At 42.9% G+C, this 21,299-nt stretch overlaps 1 protein-coding gene across 1 annotated transcript in view; it reads right to left on the minus strand.

Annotated features, from left to right (window-relative positions):
- Positions 1-21,299, minus strand: part of AGBL1 (AGBL carboxypeptidase 1) — a 661,016-nt gene that overhangs the window by 373,413 nt on the left and 266,304 nt on the right. The window lies entirely within an intron of this gene.

Here is a 21,299-nt window from a genome sequence, read left to right on the forward strand (position 1 = left end):
GCCGACTTTTGTTGTTAGTCAGCTGTTGTGTGGGTAAGAATATCTGGGGTACTTAAAATTGTGTCTAGCCATTTGTACTAAATAGAAACTTAATTTGTATGTATAAAAAGAATAAACGGAGGTCTCTTTACCCTTTGCTTCTCCTAGTCTTACAGAAAATCACATTAAGGACAAAATACTCTTTTATTTTCCCAAATTGATGATAATTATCCCTACCAGTATCTTGTATTCTTTGAAAGAATACACAAAAACAAAATAAAATACACCTTGTAATTCTCTAATAATGGGATATATGAGGTTAAAAAAATATGAATACAGAAACATCTTAAGACAATAAAAGAATTATACAAACATAAAGTAATATTGTTAATTTAGCATTACTTGAGGTTTTTATCTCCTTATAATGCCAGTTTCCAAACCCAATGATCAATCAAATCGTGTGGCAAATCTGGGAGAAAAATCTGGGAACACAGTGAACATCTGGTTGAAATTTCTCGCCAATGGGTGAGAAACACTCTTGTCATAGCTGGAAGTTTCTGTGCTTATTCTGATTCTAAATTATTCAATTTTATTGAAGAAGCATTTACGAAGCATCCTCTGCACCAAGCGCTGTGATCGAGACTGAAGATAGTCAAGTGCAGAAGTGCCTTGAACATAATCCCAACTAGTTCACACTCTAGTTATCGAGGCCTGCCAACCAAAAACTGTAAATATATAAAGGAGATATAACAGGGATAGGGAAGCAATTAATTCTGAATCGGGGGTCAATTATAAAGAGGGAAGCATAACAGCCATTTATAATTATAAGTTAATGTGCTATGTCTCCCTGGGATATTTCTAATTATGAAATGAAGGACTCTATCTTCTGTTAATAGAATTTCCAATGTCTGTAAAATCTTAATGGAAGGGATTTTTATTTAAATACTGAAGACTGAATATATGCACTCATCCATTATATCTCCAGGAAACCCCCTCCAAAATTACTGTAAAGGATTTTAATAATATTCATAAATCTCCAAACACACAGAAAATAGAAGACATGACAACAGACAAGAAATATCTAAATATTGAGAGACTGAAAGCAGATGGTCTAGTGCTATGTGAATTAGCAGATCAGAGATCCCTCAAATTTATACACTAAAAGGAAGCAAGCCAATTTACAAGAGAAAGAGATCAGAAAATGGGTGCAAATGATGTCTCTGACACTAAGAAATACAGAAAACTTCCAAACACGAATTGGTTGGAAGTCTGTATGAAAGGCATTCAGACCCTCAGATCCCATTCCCCCATGTTGTATGACTAAGCAACCTTTCTTTCCCTTCCATGTCAGAATACTGAAGACTTATTCTCATAACCATACAGAACCCACACATGGGGTCATCAAGCACAGATGGGAGAAGGGTGAAATGCCACACTGAAAACAGGAGGACACACTACAGTGAAAGTTGAAAGAAACGTTCTTAAAACTGTCAAACAGAAAAGACAAATTTCTTTCAAATACATGTCAATTAATTTGTGTGTAGATTTAACATTATTAATGATAAACACCTGAAAACAACAGAGAAAAACAATTCAAGGTGTTGACTTTCCAGTTTGACAAGTCTTAATGGTCAGGATGAAAATTCATTCAAGTGAGATGAAATAAAGATATTTTCAGACATGAAATGAGCTTAGAGTTTCTTTCCCATAAATCAGTACTGAAAGAACTACTAAAGGATGTACTCTAGTAAGAAGCAAAAACAGCACACAGAGAGGAAGTGAGAGGCAAGTGGGTAAACTTATGTAACTGCAGAATTTAAAATAATTGACTTTCTTTGCTTCAGGTAAGTGGAATTAAAGTAAAAACAACATTAAAGAAGGTGAGAAACAGTGTTTAATGACTAGTTCGGTTGGTTCAAGTCCTCATCTCGGGTGGGAAAGTACAGAGATACTGCATAACTTTAGCTAATTTATGGAACTTAATTAACTTTATTTCTTTTTCAATTCTCATGTATTTTTGGCTCTTGGGGCAATGTCATCACTTCAATATGGAAAAAAAAAAGCTAGTTCAACACAAAATAGAAATTTGAAGTATAGGATGAGACAAAATCAAGGGTGGGGAAAGGAAGGGAATAGCAAAAGGAACGGATGAGATATTGCCAAAAGACGAAGGATCTCCTTGTCCCCTCTCTGAAGGAATGACTCAAATATTTAGGTGGCAGTACACAGCTTTCCATATATATACAGCAGGACCGGGTTTTGTTAAGAAAAGGTGGGGATGGGACATTCCAGGGGTTTGGGGACCAAGGCCAGTCTCTCTTCTCTCTCTTGGCCCCCTTCTCTGACCAGGAGAGAAGGAAGGAATCCAACACGTGAAGGAGGTAAAGTAGGAAAGGGAAGCATCCTACTTGACAGTGTGTGGCAGACCCCTTGCCTAGCAAGTGGCTCCACTGGGAGCCCTGCAGGCAGTCAGAGCCGTCTACCTCCTTCTGTACCACATTCAGGACCAAGTCAATCACCTTGACAGCTCGATAGAACAGTCCTTGGCCTGCCCCAGACTTACCAAAAACCCTATCTGGCTAAAAGGACCTGAATGAACAGAGTCCACCACGCCGGGTTCTAGATCCACCAAAGCAGCAAGAGGACTGTATCTGCCACCTGTGGCTTCATCATGACACACAGAGATGTGGTCCAGCTGAAGGTTATTACAGGCAGACTCCAGTGGGGTCGATCCCAGGCTCATCAGTGATCACCTGAAGCCTGCACTGATCTGCTTGCCCCACGGACCAGCCTGGAAGAGCAAGATTTCCCTCATGGTTAAAATTTATTTTAATCTCTCTGTTCACCTCAAGGTGTGTATAGGGCAAGGAAATGATACGTGATTCTTTTTTTCTATGCTGCCAGCTGCAGGCTAGAAGGATGGAACATGTCCCAGAGGCTGAAGGTTTCAACAGAGGAGCAGGAAATTTCTGAGAGTGGAATTTAATTAACGTTAAAGGTTTATTTTCAAAGTGCATTAATGCTTTGTGCTCCTGAAATATTAACAATGTTTTATTGCTTTTTTAAAGAGATTTATTTATTTATTTATTTATTTATTTATTGCGCAGGGGGAGGGCAGAGGGTGAGAGAGAACATCAAGCATACTCCACTCTGAGGTCACACACTCACCAGGGGCTTCACCTAGGAGGACCCTGAGAACATGACCTGAGTTGAAATCAAGAGTCCAAAGCCTGGGGCATTTGGGTGGCTCAGTGGGTTGAGCCTCTGCCTTCAGCTCAGGTCACAATCGCAGGGTCCTGGGATCGAGCCCCGTGTCAGGCTGTCTGCTCATTGGGGAGCTTGCATCTCCCCTCTCTCTGCCTGTCTCTCTGCCTACTTGTGATCTTTCTCTCTCTGTGTCAAATAAATAAATTAATTAAATCTTAAAAAAAAAATAGAGTCCGAAGCTTAATGGACTGAGCCACCCAGGAACCCCAACAATGTTTTATTTCTTGTATGTGAGGTACGTGGAAGCTCAATTAGTGTTAAATTCACTTTTGTTGTGTTCAATTTTCTGTACATATATTATATTTCAATATTTTTTTAGTTAAGGAAAATTTTTTTAAATAATTTTAAAAATGAGTAACTTCTAATCTGGCAGAGGGGAGAAACAATGGAATTTTTAGAAATCCATAAGCCAACTAAGGTAGAAATGGTGGGCTTAAAAAAAGTAAGCAAAGAAAAAATTGTTAAGTAAATAGCATAAAATATGATGAAAGAAATAAACCCAAATAGATCACTGCTTCCAGTAAACATAAAATTAAGTAATCTTTTAAAAGATGCTACTATTCATTGGATTTTCCAAAAACAAACAAACATCTGGGTTACATAAAATTTAGAAGAACAATACTTAAATTACCAGAGAAAGGTCGAAAACACTGGATCCTGATCCCATACCCAACTTGTTGATTGGGATCCGGTCGTGAGACTGTCTCGAGTTACTATAGTGCCATAGCCACCTGAGAGCAGACATCGACACTGCATGTTTGCTGCTGCAGTATCTCACTGTCCTCGTACATATGGAAAGAAGGGCAGTTCTAAACAAAAGTATTAACACACAGACATAATCTTTTATACACAGTGTAGTTTTTATATATAAAATATGTAGCTCATAAAAGTATATATACACATACATAGTCTTTTACTTGGGAGCATTGATCTTTGAAAAATAAATTTCAATAATTCCCATTTCATAACCAGTATACCAGGGGGCATTACTATTCCTGTGTTTGTTTTGTTTATAAACTAATTTGCACATACTGTAATGCAGAGAAGAATGTGAAGAATACACTTAAAACGAATGCTAATATGTGACAAATGGTGATGCTTTCACATATTTGCTTCAGGTTTATTTTTAAACAAAATATTGAAGATAAGGGCTGAAGCCTCCTTGTATCCATTCAAAATCCAGTTTCCATCCTTTCCTTTCCAAGATTACAAATATACTGAGCTGGTAGTAGTCACTCATATCTCTCCATGTATCCATCTCTCTCTCTGCTTCTGATTTTGAATGTTCTCTTTGCTTTTTTGGTCAATTTTTCTATGCCTGTATATGACTAACTTACAGTGTTTTTGTAGAAAATGTTAATTTAAGGGGCACCTAGGTGGCTCAGTTGTTAGGCATCTGCCTTTGGCTTGGATCTTGATCACGGGATGCTGGGATCCAGCCCCGAGGCAGGCTCCCTGCTCCACAGGGAGTCTGCTTCCCCCCTCCACTACCCCTGCTTGTGTTCCCTCTCTCACTGTGTCTCTCTCTGTGTCAGATAAATAAATACTATCTTAAAAAGAAGAAAATATTAGTTTAAGTTCTCCATTAATTAAAAGTAAACACACATATACCACCATCACCACCCAGATAAATACCCTAAAGTTAACAACAACAATAAAATTCTCAAATGTAACTTTTCCCAGGTTGATCTACCAGCTTTTGTGAGATACTTGTCAAAAAAAAAAAAAAAGAAAGAAAGAAAGAAAAGAAAAGAAACAAAAAACTCCCACTATGATTGTGATCTTGTCGATTCTGCTTGTAATTATTTTTGCTTCTGTGTTATGAAATGATGTTGCTAGGGATATACATATTCATGGTTTTTGAGAGTTTCTTAGTGCATTGTTCCTTTGGGGGTTATATTTTTCTCCCTTTGTTCTGATTAATAATTTTGCTTGAATATTTTTTCCATGTAATAGTAACTGTTAGAGGTTTGTTACTCTATTTTCTCTCTTATTTTGTGTTTGCTGATCATCTCTCTTTTCCTATTTTATTCTTTTTTTATTCTTTGTGTGTGTGTGTATTCCATTCACCTTCTTTCTTTGGATTTACTCCATTTTTTTTTCCTTTTTGATCCTTGATTTGAAGAAATTCATTTTATAGTATTTATCACTTATAAATTTGATAAACATTATTTTCTTATATTGTTACCTAGTTTGTAATTTTCAACATTATTTCTTTAAATCTATGGATTGATTAAATTCTGTCTTAGGTATCTGATGGTGGTAGAGGTGGCTATTAATGTTAAAATAAGTGTTCTTATAAACTTTGAGGTGATGCTTGATTTCTAATTCAGCACCATTGTGATCAGGGAACCTGGACTAAATGGGAATAGTTCAATATGTATTGAATCTTCTTTATGACATATATAGTACCTGACAAATTTTTATGAATGTTTAATACATGGTATAAATATGGACATATTCTCTGTTGGGAGAATTATTTAAGATCAAGCTTTTTGATTATAGTACTTATATTTTTATCTTCCTTTTTCTTTTTTTTATTTATCAGTTTCTAAAGGAAGTTCATTAAAAAAATCCCAATATTATTTGTCCTTAGAACTATTTTATCTTGTCTCATGTTCTTGTCTTAAACTTAATTTCCCCCCAATACTAGTACAGCTAAGTCAGATAGAAAAATATCTAGTGAATCTTTTTTTTCCCCAAAGATGCATTTTTGATCTTTCTCTGGTAATTTAAGTATTCTTCTTCTAAATTCTATATAGCCAGGATGTTTCTTTTTAGAAAATCCAATACACAGTAGCATCTTTTAAAAGATTACTTAATTTTATGTTTACCTGAAGCACTCACCTATTTGGATTAATTACTTTCATCATATTTTGTGCTCAGCAGGGTCAGCAGGGCGTGAGGACTGGACCCCACTCTACCAGGACTGTTCCCGTTCATCAGGACAGGAAGCATAAACCCAGCATGTATTGGGTGAGTCAGTACTCTTCATGCTCAATCCCAATGCTTCAGGAGAGGCTCATTTCATATTCAGTTCCAGGGCTGAACACATGACCCAGATCTGGCTAATCAGAGTGCCACATTCCTTCACACCCACTCCATGGTTCTTGGATATGCGGTAACTAACGTGTGCTGATGGAAGCCTCCCCTAGGACTGCTGCTAAAATTGTCAAGGAAGAGGAACCCTATCTAGAAACCACGAGTGCTGAAAGGGTGTGAGTAGCTGAAGCTTCTGGTATCATCTTTGCTATCATCTGGGGGGCCTAACCAGGAAAGAGAGAGGGGACAGGTTTAGAGGGAGGAATGAGGAAAGGAAAGGAAGCCCATTGTCCCCTTGATTTTTCCGATAAATGAGCACTGATTCTCTTTTTTACTTAAGCTAGTTTTCATGAGTTTTTGTCACAAGTAAAAGGGTCCTAGTCCATTTATCCTAGGCATAAAAGCCAGGCAAAAACCCTAGTGCTTGCTAAAGAAAGAGTTTCCTGGCCAATGAATGTATGGATGTAAGAGTAGGCTGACAGTCCCATGGTGGTGATCGATTTTTCCAGGTCATTCATACCCATTTAACTTTGTGATCAATGGCACAGACCTTTGAGGCAGCTAGCAGAATGAAGGTGCAGCCTATAGCAATGGAACTGGGACTTTTTAATTATATGACTGCCTAGCCTGAGGATTAGATGCACAGTCTCATCCTCTCCAGGGCAGCCCACCAAGACAAAGTGAGGTCCTCTGCCCAAACCTGAGACAGGATCCTACAGAACCTATAAAATCAACATGGAAACAGCCATTGAAAAGGGAAGATAATACACAACAATCACGTTTCTTTAAATATGAACCTTAGGAAAATGACAGGATAAACCAAAAAACTAGTGCTTCTAAGAAGCATCTCCAAAAAGGAGTAAAACCGGGGAGTAAACTTGATGTCCAGGAGACAAGTACTAACCCTGAGCCTGAACTCCATCCTAAAGGAAAATCTTAATAAACAGAATAAAAGGTAATGGATGCTTCCCTGGCTCTTTCTGTCTCCAGGTCACAAGAGCCAGGATGCCAACGAAGACCAAATGTTCAGAGAATGAGGCGGAACCACTCTGCCTGAGAGTGGGGAGGTTTGGGAAGTGGTTTGTGGCTCCAGAGAATGAGGGAATAGGAGGAGAGAACAGAGTGTGAACAAAGGAGTGAAGAGGGGAGTCAAGTGTTCCTAGGAGGCCAAAGGCAGGAGGGCACAAGGCCAAGGGGCTTTTCGAGCACAGGCTTGTAAAGGAAATAATTTGGAAAGCTTTCTTTCCTGGTACCCATGGTGACCACCATCGGTCCACAAGACCTTGGATGGAGTCTACAATGTTCAGGAAGGTTTCTCTGAGTTATCTGTAGCAACAAGTGAAGTGGACAGTTTCACATGTGCATAAATATTGCGTAGAAACCCACGGCATTACAGAAGAAAGTGCATAGACTCAGGAGATCATGAGAACTTAAGCCTCATGAAATCTTGGAACTATCAGAAGGCTTTAAAACTTCCACAAGGAAGGTGGGCTCAAGGGACTCTTTTCTGTTTCTCAAGGGGCCACAAGACTCCCCCTGACGAGAGAGCACCGGGCTCTATAATTGATGCCATCGTCCTTTGGGCTGTTCGAGTCACCCCAGGTTTCTCTCCCTCACCTCCCACACTCTGCCAGTCCATCTTCTTCCATGCGTCCTCTAAACACCTCTCAGAGTCCTACCCCCAATCTCTTTCCTCCCCAAATACTCCTCTTCTTAGCTCTATGACACTAACCCAACCACTGCTTAGGCATCCTGTCTCAGAGGATGTTTCCCTGGCACTCAGAGTGAATAAACTATTCTTCTTCTATATCCCTATACAACCCAGATCATATTCCATCAGATCATATCAAGTCATAATGAAACCATCTTTCTATGTATCTGACTCCTCTGCACAGGGTACGCTCTGAAGGAGAAAAAAATTATATTTTTGTATAATCACAGTGCTAGACAAAGAGCCTAGAAAAAGTATGTGCTCAAGAGAATTCTGTCAAAATGAAGAGAATGGAGTTGAGTGCAGTGAGGGTGGTGATCTTGTGATCATCCAGGTCTCACAGAAGAGGAAACTGAGGCTCAGAGCAATTACAGAGCAGATCAGGCACAGTCCTGGAGCTTGTCGAATCATGGAGATGTGGCTTGAACTGGGTTCTGATAAGATCCTCTTATCCCAAAGCCTATGCTATTTTTAGCATAGCCGATGACTCCCCGAAACAGGATATTTCAATATTCTTTTTACTTGCAGGGTTTCAGTCTAATCTTAAAGTCAATTAACTAGTTTGCAATTCGTTTTTATCTATAACCCACTGGTAAAACCAGTAAAGCTAAGTGACAGTCACCAAGATAAAGAAGGGACAAACTGCAAATCCTGGAATTCGACATGTTCTAGGGATGCTGGTGTGGTCGAGCAGATAAATAAAAAGCATGAGCTTGTGGAAAGACCCACCCCAACCTGTCAAAGCCTCAGAGTCACCCGGATGTGAAAATCTCCCCGCAGCTAACCAGGCATCTCTTGGTGTCTCCTGCCTCCCCAGCTCTGAGAAAGGCAACATCTTTCAGAGGCTGCAAGAATAAATAAATAAATAAAAGAGGAAGCTGCTGGTATAACTGAGCAGAGGGTTACAAATGGATTCATCAGAGGAAATAGCTAAAATGCCTACAGGTGTGTGAGGTCCCATCTGTTCACTCAACTCAGGAATCCTTTGGGGAAAAAAATTAAGTTCTCCAAGCGAAGGCAGTCTGCACCCACTCCGTGGATGATAAAAGGCACCCAGACCTAATTACTACATCTGGAGCGACTTCTCAAATGTGAAGATAACAGAAAGTATGAGAGAAGGAGCAAGGCTACAGAATGTCACAGAGGCCCTGTGGAACCGCGGGCCCCTCAGGACTGCCTCCCGCTGAGACTTTTGCAAACTCCCAACAAACTGGAGTAGAAAGTTCTGGGTGCTCTAGAGTACCTTCCCCCACGTGTTGATGGAAGGGGTTGTTTTCCTGTTCTTTTTAAATTTATCTTCCCCAGGCTTACTCCCTAGACTTTCTCTTTAAATGTGTTCTGTACATCATTGGTCAGAAAATGCCTATCAGGGCACCTGGGTGGCTCAGTCCGTTAAACATTTGCTTTTGGCTCAGGTCATGATCTCGGGGTCCTGGGATTTAGTCCTGCCTCAGACTCCCTGCTCAGCAGGGAGCCTGCTTCTCCCTATGCCCCACCCTCCACCGCTCATGCCTGAGTTCATGCATGAACTCAAGAGAGAGAGCACATACTCTCTCTCATGAATGAATGAATGAATGAATGAGTGAATGAATTAATAAAATCTTTCTTAAGAAAGGAAAAGAAAACACACCCAACAATCAAGAGGTGCTCTGAATGCAGGTAGGATTTCCCTACCTTCTTTGACATCCCAATACATGACACGTGCACCTGCTGTTAGCAATATCTAGACCAGAGGTCAACACATCTTCTCTTTCAAGGCCCAAGCAGTCAGTATTTTAGCCTCGTGGGCCTGACCATCACTTACAACTATTCAACTCACCCACTGTAGGGAGAAAACAGCCACAGACATTACGGAATGAAGGAGCATGGCTGGGTTCTGATAAAAGTTTATTTATAAAAATGACCTGCGGGCCAGATTTGGCTCACAGGCTATTGATTTGCTGACTCTGATCTAAGCCACAACAGGCCAGGTACGTGACAGACCTGGATTATAAATGCCACTGTTCCTCCTGGTTTAATTCTCTGCTTCAGAGTACTTGCTTATTTTTATGCTTTCTGGCTCATTCATGAAAGAGTAGGAAAAAAAAAGTGACAACTCACTAATAGTCACATCAAGTAAGATGATATATGTGGAAACACTCTGGAAAATCTTGCGAATGTAGGGCTATGACTATAAGGACAAACAGATCTGAACAGATTTGACTGGAGTACATTCATTCATTCACTGTTCATTGGTAGCATCACTTTTAAATGTATGTCAGATGTCAGGATCTGGGCTTAACCCTGAAGAACAGAAGAAAGGCCCCTTCCATTAAGGATTTTTGTTCTAGCACAAAAGAGTAAAAAACCAGGGCAGCGTAGTACTATAGGCCCAATGAAATGGCCAGATAATGTTTTCCACTCTCAGTCTCCTTTGTCACACATTCTCCTTCCCTCGCCCTGCCGGCCCTTCTGCTATTAAGACTAGTTAGTCCAACAGGCTGAAGATCAGTACTCCAGGGAGGGAGAGAACAAAGAAAGTGCTCAGCTTTTTAAATCCACCGTGACCTGACCCTCTTGCAAGCCAAATTTCAAGCAGAAGAAAACGAACTACAAAAGTTCGGTTGTGTCTTTCCCTTGTAGATCAAGAACAAATGCTTGGAAGATTAACTGTATAAAGACAGAAGGATGAATATCTGAGGTCAGGGAAATTCCTGCTACAGAAGAAGAGAGCCCTCTCAACGCTTGGGAGAGACACTCAAGTAAGACGAACGTCCGCCCGCGGTTGGAACAGGCCCAGCAGGAAAGAATGATGAGTTGTCTGGTTGGAGGACAGAGGAGGGCATGCATCTAGATAAGAGAAACAGAGGGAAGGAGGGGAGGAGGAGGAGGGTGGGAAGGTTGAAGAGAAGAAGCAAAAGGCCCCGCTCTGCATCTTGTGGAAGGTGTTGCAGGCGGTACTGGATTGGGGGGCTGCCTTTGAGACCCCCACACATCTCACCGGAGGCCCGCCTCGGAGTCTCATGTCTGACATAACCTTATCATCATGTCCCCCTCCAGCTCCAGCTGATCCGTCCATCTCCTTGGCTCAATCTTTGGCTGGATTTACAAGTCTGGAGCTGGGTCAGCTCCTTAATAAGAAGTGAACATCATCTGCAGGCTGGAAATGGACTTCGCGTTTTGGCAGCGATCTTGGGGGTGGGGGAAAGGGAAGTGCTTTTCGGTCGGGGTGGAGCGCATGATTGCTGGATTACAACACAGAATATATATCTTCTGGTGACTTCCCAGCTGCAGATTCCTGGCTGCAATTAGAAACCTATATGTCTAGTCATTTTATCATTTTTATACATTTAGGAGCTCAAGTGTTTGCTCTAGCAGGCTGCAGCTGGCTGGCTGTCAACCCCCAGCTGTTGTTTAGCTGAAACACCACAACTAAAATTGTGGGCCAATATGACCGGAAGCCAGATTGGGAGTGAAGAAAAAACCTCAGGATTAGTTAAAGATGTTTCGCGTTCTCATCCTTTGCTCCAACCAGGTGAACCCACACTCGTGTGCAAGAAGGCAAAGGAGGGACTGGAACACGATCCAGATACTTTCTCAAGAGCTCTTTATGTGAAAGAGCCACACCCCGCAGGCCAGAGTTCTCTCCAGGTTTACTCAAGTCCAACACGCGCCATGCTATCAGGCTGGCTTCTGGCTTTCTCCACTTCCCAAGGGTCGCCAGGTCAGGGACTCGATTCCAAATAAGTCAAGATGCACTGCTTAGAGAAGGAATGAACACAACATCCAGCGCTGGGGGCGGTGCTGCTGGATGAGACCTTGGACAACTGCAGGAACAACATTAATCCTGCGGTTGGGACCTTTCTAGCTGAGGTCGAGGGGCTGCCCAAACGTGTTAGCCTTGCTTAGTGGGTACTGTGTCTCCTTGCCAACTGAGCCTTCAGCTCCCCTTGGACTGGGGTGGTTTTAAAAAACCAGGGGGCCTTTTCTTTACCAAGTTTGAGTTCACTGCATCGCTAAAGACACATGGGTTTCTAAGAAGTGTCTTTAGGAGATGCAGATCCTGCACTGACCCAGCATGGTACAAAATGTTTGTGATGTGCCCAGAATGCCACATCACTGTTAATTATGACGTCCGCCGTCAGGCTGTTCCCTGCTACTGGAGTCAACCGTGCTGTCACCACCCAGGGCTGGGCATCACTTCAGCTGTCACAGGGTTGACAGGAGAACCTGCCTTTGGAGGAAGAAAACTTCTTTCTTACACAAAGAGATGCAATAGGGCGGAAGAAGATTTCAGGCAGACTGAACTTGCGTCTGGAAAAATGTTGTACTGGGTAGCTGAGCCCTAGCGATGGGACCTCTCCACTCTCTTGTTTCTGATTACAGAATGCCTTCTGGTGCCTGTTCGAGAAGGTCAGGGAAGACTGCAGATCAGAGCAAGGCAGAGCTAGCAGGCCCAAGGGCTAGCAGAGTGGTTGAAACCACAGAGCACTGAGTGACCACTGATCCCGGCCAATTCCATGAAAGAGGTGAGCAGTACCATTGGAGTCCTATGGCTTAACGTGACATGAAGATCAACTTCTAGCAGGATACGCAAAGACAAGAATATGGAAAACTGTGCAGGGAGGACTGTCAATTAAGACTCTAGCTGGGGGGGCACCTGGGCGGCTCAGTGGGTTAGGGCCTCTGCCTTCGGCTCAGGTCATGATCCCAGTGTCCTGGGATCGAGCCCCGCATCGGGCTCTCTGCTCTGCGGGGAGCCTGCTTCCTCCTCTCTCTCTGCCTGCCTCTCTGCCTACTTGTGATCTCTGTCTGTCAAATAAATAAAATCTTAAAAAAAAAAAAAAAGACTCTAGCTGGGAACTAGGCCACTAGGTAAAGATATTGCCAAAGCTCACCAGGAACCAGCGTGCAGAGATCCGAGGTGAATAAAAGCACTGGCAGGACTAAGGGAAACAGAGACAGGTATAGCTGGGATCCAGGTCTCTACAAGCAGGGGGTCACGAGGAGGGAGAAGGATACACGGATACTCACTGCACGGAAAGATGTCTTACCGACAGAAATAACACTGAGAAAACACAGTCATGATAAAAGGCTCTCAATCACGTTAACGGTGTTCTCACAGCTCTCCTCAGGCTCCGCGCTCGTACCACGTATACCTGCTACATACGTCTCATTCATTCCCATGCAAACAGCTGTCTTGTGCCTTCCGTGTGAAACGGACCAGGCTGGGTGCTCGGGCAACGGGCTGCACGGCCAGAGTTCATGTCTGCAATATCTCGTCACCCTGCCAACGAGGCCAACTGACACAGGAGCATAATAAAATGTGACAAGGATGAAGACGTGATTAACAAAGCGTCAAACAGGGAAGGATGACTCTCACCTCAGTGGGAGATGGAAGAAATGGGGTGAGTTCGGGAAGATTTTACAAAAGGACTGACTTGAAGACATAGGAAGTGGGTCAGATTTAGCCCGAGGGCCACCATTTGCCAACTCTTGATACATATTAAACTGTATTTAATTTTCATTCCAGGTACAGATTTATCCCTTCAAAATTAATTCTTCTTCTGCATTTATAGTAGAGAACTCAATAACCACCCAAGGTAGTTTTACAAGAGCACCAAAGACGTGGGCAGAGGATTGCAGAGAGATACCTTTACCCAGCACGCATGGATCAGTAAACCTCTCCCCAAAAAAGCCTGCATAGCTCAAAGCTGAGTTTCCCTCTGAGAATGACTTCTTTCAGCTCCCAAATCTGCCCTAGCCTTGGTCACATCCTTTCCTTGGGGATACCCTACAAGATCTTCTATGTGGGAACAGGAAGGTTTGGCCCCCTAGCCACAGGGCTCTGAAGAGCGTCTCAGCTGCAGAATAATCTATGGAAACAAAAGAGGCCTCTGTTGCTACTGCCTTGCAGCCCATTCTGCCCTCTGCCCATTCCTTGGGTGTTGATCTTGAACACACTCGCCAGTAAACTTCCTGCCCACAGATCTCTCTCTCTCTCTCTCTCTCTCTCTCTGAGAGGCTGCTACATACACCAGAAAACTCAACTTAAGGCACTTGTTTCTTGAGAGCCACTCTTGTCTTCTTGAGTCCTTCAAACATACCATATCCTCTTCCCACCACAGGGCCTTTGAACATGCAGTTCTATTGGACTGGACTGTACCTGCACCATCACTGCCTCTATGTCATCAGTTTATGTGTCTCCTCCTGGGAGAGAAGTTTTTTCCAACAGAAATCATTAGTTTTGGCTCAGAAAACTTACTGTAGTTTGCAGGGAAACTTCATCTTTCTTGCTCCCATTCTATTCTTGATCCAAGTCCCTGGCATTCAGTAAACCTTTGCTGGGATAACCAGACCTAACACCTCCCCTAACCACCAGATGAAACGCAATGTATTATGAAATGCTGAGCTGCAATGTCAGTTTTCTAGAACAACATTATGCTCTTGCACTTGTTCTGAGCATGCTCTCGGCAGGTCCAGTCAAAAGTGTGACTGAATCATCAATATGTCAGCCAACACCTTGCTCAGGATACTTTGATCATAACCCTTGGCAAAGTCCACTTTGCCCACTGCCTTGTAGTTGGCCCCCCAAGTGCTCTATTCTTCTCTTTGCGAGGGGGTTGCAGAGATCACTGAGGTTCAAAGTTAGTTGCTTTACTACTGCACAAGCCAATAGCAGGTGGAAACTCACAAAGACACATGTCCTAAGTGAGGTGGGGGTCGTAGAGAAGGTCAGGCCAACTGGAAAAATCTAGGAGACTTTTCAGACTTTTTCCATCACCTTCAGTGTTCCTTACCTAGCTCCAGCCATAGCTTTGAAAATGTTCTCAGAGAAGCTTTAGAGCAACTACCCTGGGCAAGGAGCACAGTCGTAGAAAGGAAACAGACCCCAAGAGAGGGGAGAGAGAACTTGGGGATTTCTTGAGAAGACACGGAATAAATGGCTAATAGACCGTCCTCTTGAAATGAATCATCTGCACGCGGGCAGTAGCATTTCAGTGTGCCCAGGGGAGCGAGCCTGCATGGAAAGATGGAAGCGACAAACCAGTTTCTATCTTCGCCTGCCACGTGCCTCTGTGAGGATAAATCTGGGCTCAGGGCAGACTTAGTCACGGAATCAGAGCAACACCTCCCAGATGCATAAACGATCCCTTACATTTTCGGTTTGAGAAAACAGCAAGTTTTCTTGCTTGTGCTCTTTCTTTTGTTTTCTGTCTTGTTTCTTCCTCGTGTGTTGATTTGTTACTTTCATTTAATTAAAAAGCGGCACCGGCGTCGTCGGGCACGTGTTACCAGAACCTCTCTTGCAGAGGCACAGATGAAATGGAATCGATGCCCTGTGCTGTGTGATTCTCACACCCTTCGAAGTCCCACAAAGCCTACCTCCCCCCTCCCATCCCGCTTCCTTGTCTCCTGTCTCAGTCCCTCCTCCTGGTTTCTGCCTAGGTCTGTGCATTCTTGCAATTACAGGTTCTCAATTACACACACTTGCTACTAGCTGGAGGGGACAGAAAGTGTGCTTCCTCTCTTGGCAGCTGCTCAAGCCAGATGTTAACACTGGCAGGCTGGGATTGGCTGGCAGAGAAAAGAGAACGGCTCTTCATGGACAGACAAGTGGAGGGTTGTAAACAAACCATTTCAGGCCTGAATCAGCAGGTCCTCATTAACCTGATTGGAAATGTCCTTCAAACTTCACTGGAAAACAGGGAGCACATTGTCACGAGATCATTCAGCTGAATACCAGCAGCTCCCTCTCTGGCTAAAATAGCAAAAAGCTTCATTTGGAGACATCAATGCCGCATTCAAGATGAGCCGGGATTCATTTGGGCTGCATCTGCATTGGCAAGCAATAATTGTAGAGATGTAGAAGTTTGTTTATTTTAACAGCTAAATGTTTGTATCTCAAAAACCAATGAAACTTTTCTGTAATCACTTTTGAGATGTACTTGCACCATTCCATCTGCCCAGATCTTTCCATTGTGCTTCTCATCCGATGGCAAAAGACCGTGATTGGGGGCAGAGTTAAACCACCACCAACTTCCCCCCTTGCCTCCTTGGGACAAGCGTGGAGCAGAGGGAGCATGCTGTGGCATGGCTCTTGAAGCTTCTGTTGGAATAGTTAAGAACACTTAAAATACAGTAAGTGATAAAAATCCTGGTACAGGTTGACCTGGGATAAATGTTCTGGGTGGCAAGAGCTAGCCAGTATCACACAAAGTAGGCAAAAGCCACAGAAGAAGCAAAACCACTTCCCCGCTTGGTCGTCTTCTGATCCTACATAAATACGTCAATCTGTGAAGTTTCTTTGCAGGGCTAGCCAGAGTGAAACAGAAAGGGTCTGGGCAGGGTCTTAGAGGACTGTATTTTCATTAGAGATGCATAGAGTCACCAGATGGAACAGGAGGGGAACAGGACCGTTTATTCAGAATAGATTATGGGAAATTGTTTTTGTTTTTTGTTTTTTTTAAACAAAGTAGAGTTAATCCTTCTAAGGGATTAGGCATTTAGGGCACACTGGACTGGCACCTGAAGCTACACTCGTGGAGATAAAGAAGTGGCAGAGACCATCCATCCCCGTGACTCTGAGCAGGAGTCGACAATAATAATAATTAACAGTTGATTGTGTTCTCCAGGTCCCGTCAAGCAAGACCGCAGAATATTTTACTAACACAAATTCATCAAGTCTCAAACCACATCTGGGCATTCAGAAAATGCTTGAAGGTTAACTCTGTTATTATTTTATATTTATATTGCATCTTTCCTCCAAGGACCTCAAAAGGATTATAAATATATTACCAAAGTAGGTTCACTCATCACAGTTATGGGTCAGGAATACATTTCTTTTCTCTCTTTAGCACAAGAGTGCCTAAGCTGTGAAAGATGGATAAGGCTGAAAACAACACAGCGGACTCTTGGACTTACTTCTAGCACTATCTATACATCATGTTTTCCATTCAATGGTTAACCTCTCTAGAAGCAAACATGGCTTGTTCTCTTTCATTCCACTCCTCGACTATATGAAGTGATTCCTTCAAGTGTAATACAGTAAGGTTTTGAAGCAGAAATTACCCATCTTAGATGTGAATGAGGACTCGAGTACAGCAGATGCTTAACAAGACCACTGAAGTTCCTTCTAGTCTGGCAGACAGAAAATAATGTGCAAGGCAGGTAGCTCTGTTGGGCATTCATTGCATATGTCAACCCAAGCCCACTACGCCCCTGGGCTCAGACAGAGAATTTAATAACAAAACCAAAAAGTCCTGCTCATGAAACCTGTATGTCTAGCGCAGGATGGTGTAGAAACATAATGGAACCATTCCTGAAGCAAATGATATTAAGTTTCATTTCCTATAATTGACAAATTGTATGATCCTGAACAAGGTATGTGAACTGACTAGTCTTTGGCTTCCTTATCCATAAAATGTAGTTTAACACCCGAATTGTTATGGACATTCAGTAAAAGGTTAAAAAACCATCCAACACATAATTGTTACTCAATACATGGTGGCTATCATTACTGCCACAAAACCATCAAGAATTCCAGTACGTTAGGGACTCCTGGGTGACTCAGTCAGTTAAGCAGCTGCCTTCGGCTCAGGGCATGGTCTTGGGGTCCTGGGATGGAGCCTTGGGTCGGGCTCCCTGCTCAGAGGGAAGTCTGCTTCTCTGCTTGCGCGCTCTCTCTCTCAAATAAATAAAATCAGAAGAAAGGAGGAGACTCAGGAGAAGGAGGAGAAGAAAGAAGGAGAAGCAGTAGTCCTGTCTTTCAAAAGACCAAGACAGGAGAATGACTTTTTCTCTGCTCTTTCTCTGTCCTTCATCTGTTATGTTTCATTTCCATTTCACTGAAAATATTTCACTTTTTTTTTTTCCTTCCTCTCCTTGTATAATACTGCCTCCCTTTGGACTGATGAATCCTACCCATTGGAAATAGTCACCAGCATTTAATGGCAGAAACAAAAGAAAACAACACCAAAAGCACCCAAACAGTACTTTGCCATTAGAAGAGAGTTCAAAATTCTTAGCACTTTGCTCAAAGCCTTTCACATTCTTTCTAGGTTTTAGCTCGATAGCTCACCTTTACAAAACTCTCTCTAGCCTTAGTACTGTTCCTTATGGCCTTCAGGACATAGACATTCTACACATGCGCGCTCACACACTTCAAGGAAAGGTTGCAAGTCAGGACAACCCTCCAAAGGCAATTTGGTACAACTTTTTAAAAGCAATAAAAATGTTAAGAGACTCAATCCTGCATTTCCATTATGGGAATTAATTCTGAGCTTATACTCAACAGTGTGGGCAAAGACTGACAACAGCGTTCACAGAAGTAACTACAAGTCTAATGACAGCACAGAGGTAGATCAATTCTTTTCCATTCCTGTGATAAAATACTTATAATATGGGCATTAAAAATGCCATCTCAGGAGAGTTTTGATACGAGGAGAAAAATGGATGAATACAAAGTGGGTTACATGGTCTTTTCTTTTAAATAAAAAAGGATGGGGCGCCTGGGTGGCTCAGTGGGTTAAAGCCTCTGCCTTCAGCTCACGTCATGATCCCCGGGATCCTGGGATTAAGCCCCACATCAGGCTCTTGGCTCGGTGGGAAGTCTGATCCCCGCCCCCCGCCTGCCTCTCTGCCTACTTGTGATCTCTGTCAAATAAATAAATTTTTTAAAAAATCTTAAATAAAAAATGAAAAAAATGGCAAGCAAAACTATACATATGCAAAATGATGAAAATGTATATACATCAAAACATTAACCGTGGTTATCTCAGAGAAATGAAAGTACAAGCAATTTTGGGTTTTGTGCTTTTCTTTAACTTTAATTTTTTATTTATTGAAAAATCAAAGCAGATGATGAAGACAGAGACAGAGAGAGTGGAAGGTGAGGAGAGAGAGAGAGAGAGAAATCCTGCTAAGCACACTTGGAATGGTCTTGTGAACTGGACCTCACTGTGATCATCACATCCCATTTTTCCTTGATGTCCCCCAAGCTGAGTCAGACACCCCTTCTTTGGGCTCCTAGAGCAAATGCCCAGAGCACAAATGAGTATTTGTGTACATAAGACATTTGGATGAAACCTAAATGCTATTCAATCCGAGAAGAGTTTTCTCTGCAAAGGACTTTGTAAAGCCACTGGAATGATATTTTCAAGCAGCATTTCACCTTATGGGGAGATACTTAATGGCATGTTAAAGTAGGGCAGACTCTTCAGAAGTGCATAAAAGTATAGCAGTATATAAAATAGGAGGAAGGTGGTCTGCCTGGGTGGCTCAGTCAGTTCAGCGTCTGCCTTCCGCTCAGGTCATGATCGCAGAGTCCTGGGATCCAGCCCCATGTCAGACTCCCTGCTCAGTGGGGAGTCTGCTTCTCCCTCTGCCCCTCCCCCCGCCTGTGCGTGCATGCTCCCTCTCCCTCTTTCTCTCACTCTCTGAAATAAACAAAATCTTTAAAGAGAATGGGTGGAAGGAAATCTGTCAAAATGTTTACTATGATTAATCCCTTGGGGTTAGAATAATAGTCTGTGTTTACTTGATTTTCGTCTGCCTATATTTTCTAAGCGTTCTCCAATTAGTGTTTTCTCGACTAGAATATTTACAATCAGATATAAGAAAATTTAACAAACACTTTGATAGCTGGTCTCTTTTCACTAGATGTAAAATTGTTTGATGTTACGAGATGCATCTACCTCCCACAATGTCTAGCACAGAAGCACAGAAATCATTATGTATTTACTGAATAAATTACTGGGTTCATGATGAATTAATGAATGAACCGATCAGCGGACCAACCAGGCAGATATCAGAGAGAATATTTTTGCCTTAGGCTGTGTAAGCTATATACTGTGAGAAACTACACCTCAACTAAGGTTTTTATTCACCCAAATCCATGAACTTTGCCCCTCTGCCTCCCTGATATACGTTCTAGTTATCTGTATTCACTTCCTGGAGCCGCGAGAACAAATCATCCCAAACCTGGTGACTTAGAACAATGGAATTTATTCTGTCCCAGCTGTCAACGCTGCAAGCCCAGGATCAACGTACGGGCAGAGCGAGGTGCTCTAGGGGCGGCTCTCGGGGACACTCCTTGCCTCTTCCTGCTTCTGGTGACTCCAGACCTTGGCATATGGGTCCTTCTTGCAATCTCTGCCCCCGTTTCCTGTGGTCTTCATTTCTGTGTATCTTCTCTTATTGTCTCTTATAAAGACACCTTTTTTGGTGGGGGGAGGGTCACTCTTCGTTATATCACCCTTGAAATGGTCCCCGACTTCCTCCATACTCCACTCTTAGGCGCATCACCCTTTGAAAATGGAAGTGAGGGGAGGCCTTGAAGAGGAAACCATTTGCAAGGAGAAGCCACAACCACCAGAACCTGTCCTCACCAACTACTGAAAACATGAGCAGAAAGCATCAATCACAACCTCCTCTGCCTTCTTCACTTCGAGATTCACCGGGTGGAGACGGAAGAAAAGTCTGTTCCCACTGAGTTTCAAGATTATTTGAAATAATAATCTCCTAAGTCCTCCATTCTCCTCCAATGCCCACGACGCACAACTGTCTTAACGCCATGATCACCTGCATCGTAGCTAAGGAGGTCACAAACCTTGCTCAGTAATCCTCGGTGATGAAAGGAACTGCCGTAAACACGAACGCTGCAATTCGGAGGAAACAAGGAGAGGAATCTTACAAGTGACAGATTCAGTGCAACTCAGATCCCGTCAGAACAGATGCTCTGCTCCTAACGGGCCAGCAAGGGCTGATGATAAGATGGCTTGACTCTTGACCAGATGCACGAAATGATTCTCTCCCCAGAAGAGTAAGGACACGCAAGCCTGTAGCAGAGCCCATCACGGAGGATTGCAAGCCCCTTTGTGGGGAATGTGGCTTGCCCCTAGAATTCACTGGAACCAAGGCACAACAGCCAAGTGTCTGAGGTGCAGATACTGGGAAGGGCGTCTGAGAGACTCCACGCTCAGCTGCATATCCTCTGGACAGACCAAGTCATCTGAGCATACGTGTACCACAACCTTGCAAAGAACGGAGCTGCCCTAGTTCCATTCTGAACACCAGACCTTGCAAAATGTATGCCAAGGTCTACTCAAAGACCAGTTAGGAAAGGGCCCTGAAGGCCTTATCTAGTGCCTTCTTCTGATCTAGCCAGTGTGGAAACTCAACAGGCAATATCTAGTCAAGGCTTCAGTGTGAATCACCCAAGTGTATGTAAATAGCGAGCTTCCTGCCCAGCTCTGTACGTTCACGATATGCTCGTGTACCTGGCAGTGGGAGGACAAGGTTTCAGTCACATCCCTTCCCT

Source organism: Mustela nigripes, chromosome 13, assembly GCF_022355385.1.
Source record: "Mustela nigripes isolate SB6536 chromosome 13, MUSNIG.SB6536, whole genome shotgun sequence".
NCBI lineage: Eukaryota > Metazoa > Chordata > Mammalia > Carnivora > Mustelidae > Mustela > Mustela nigripes.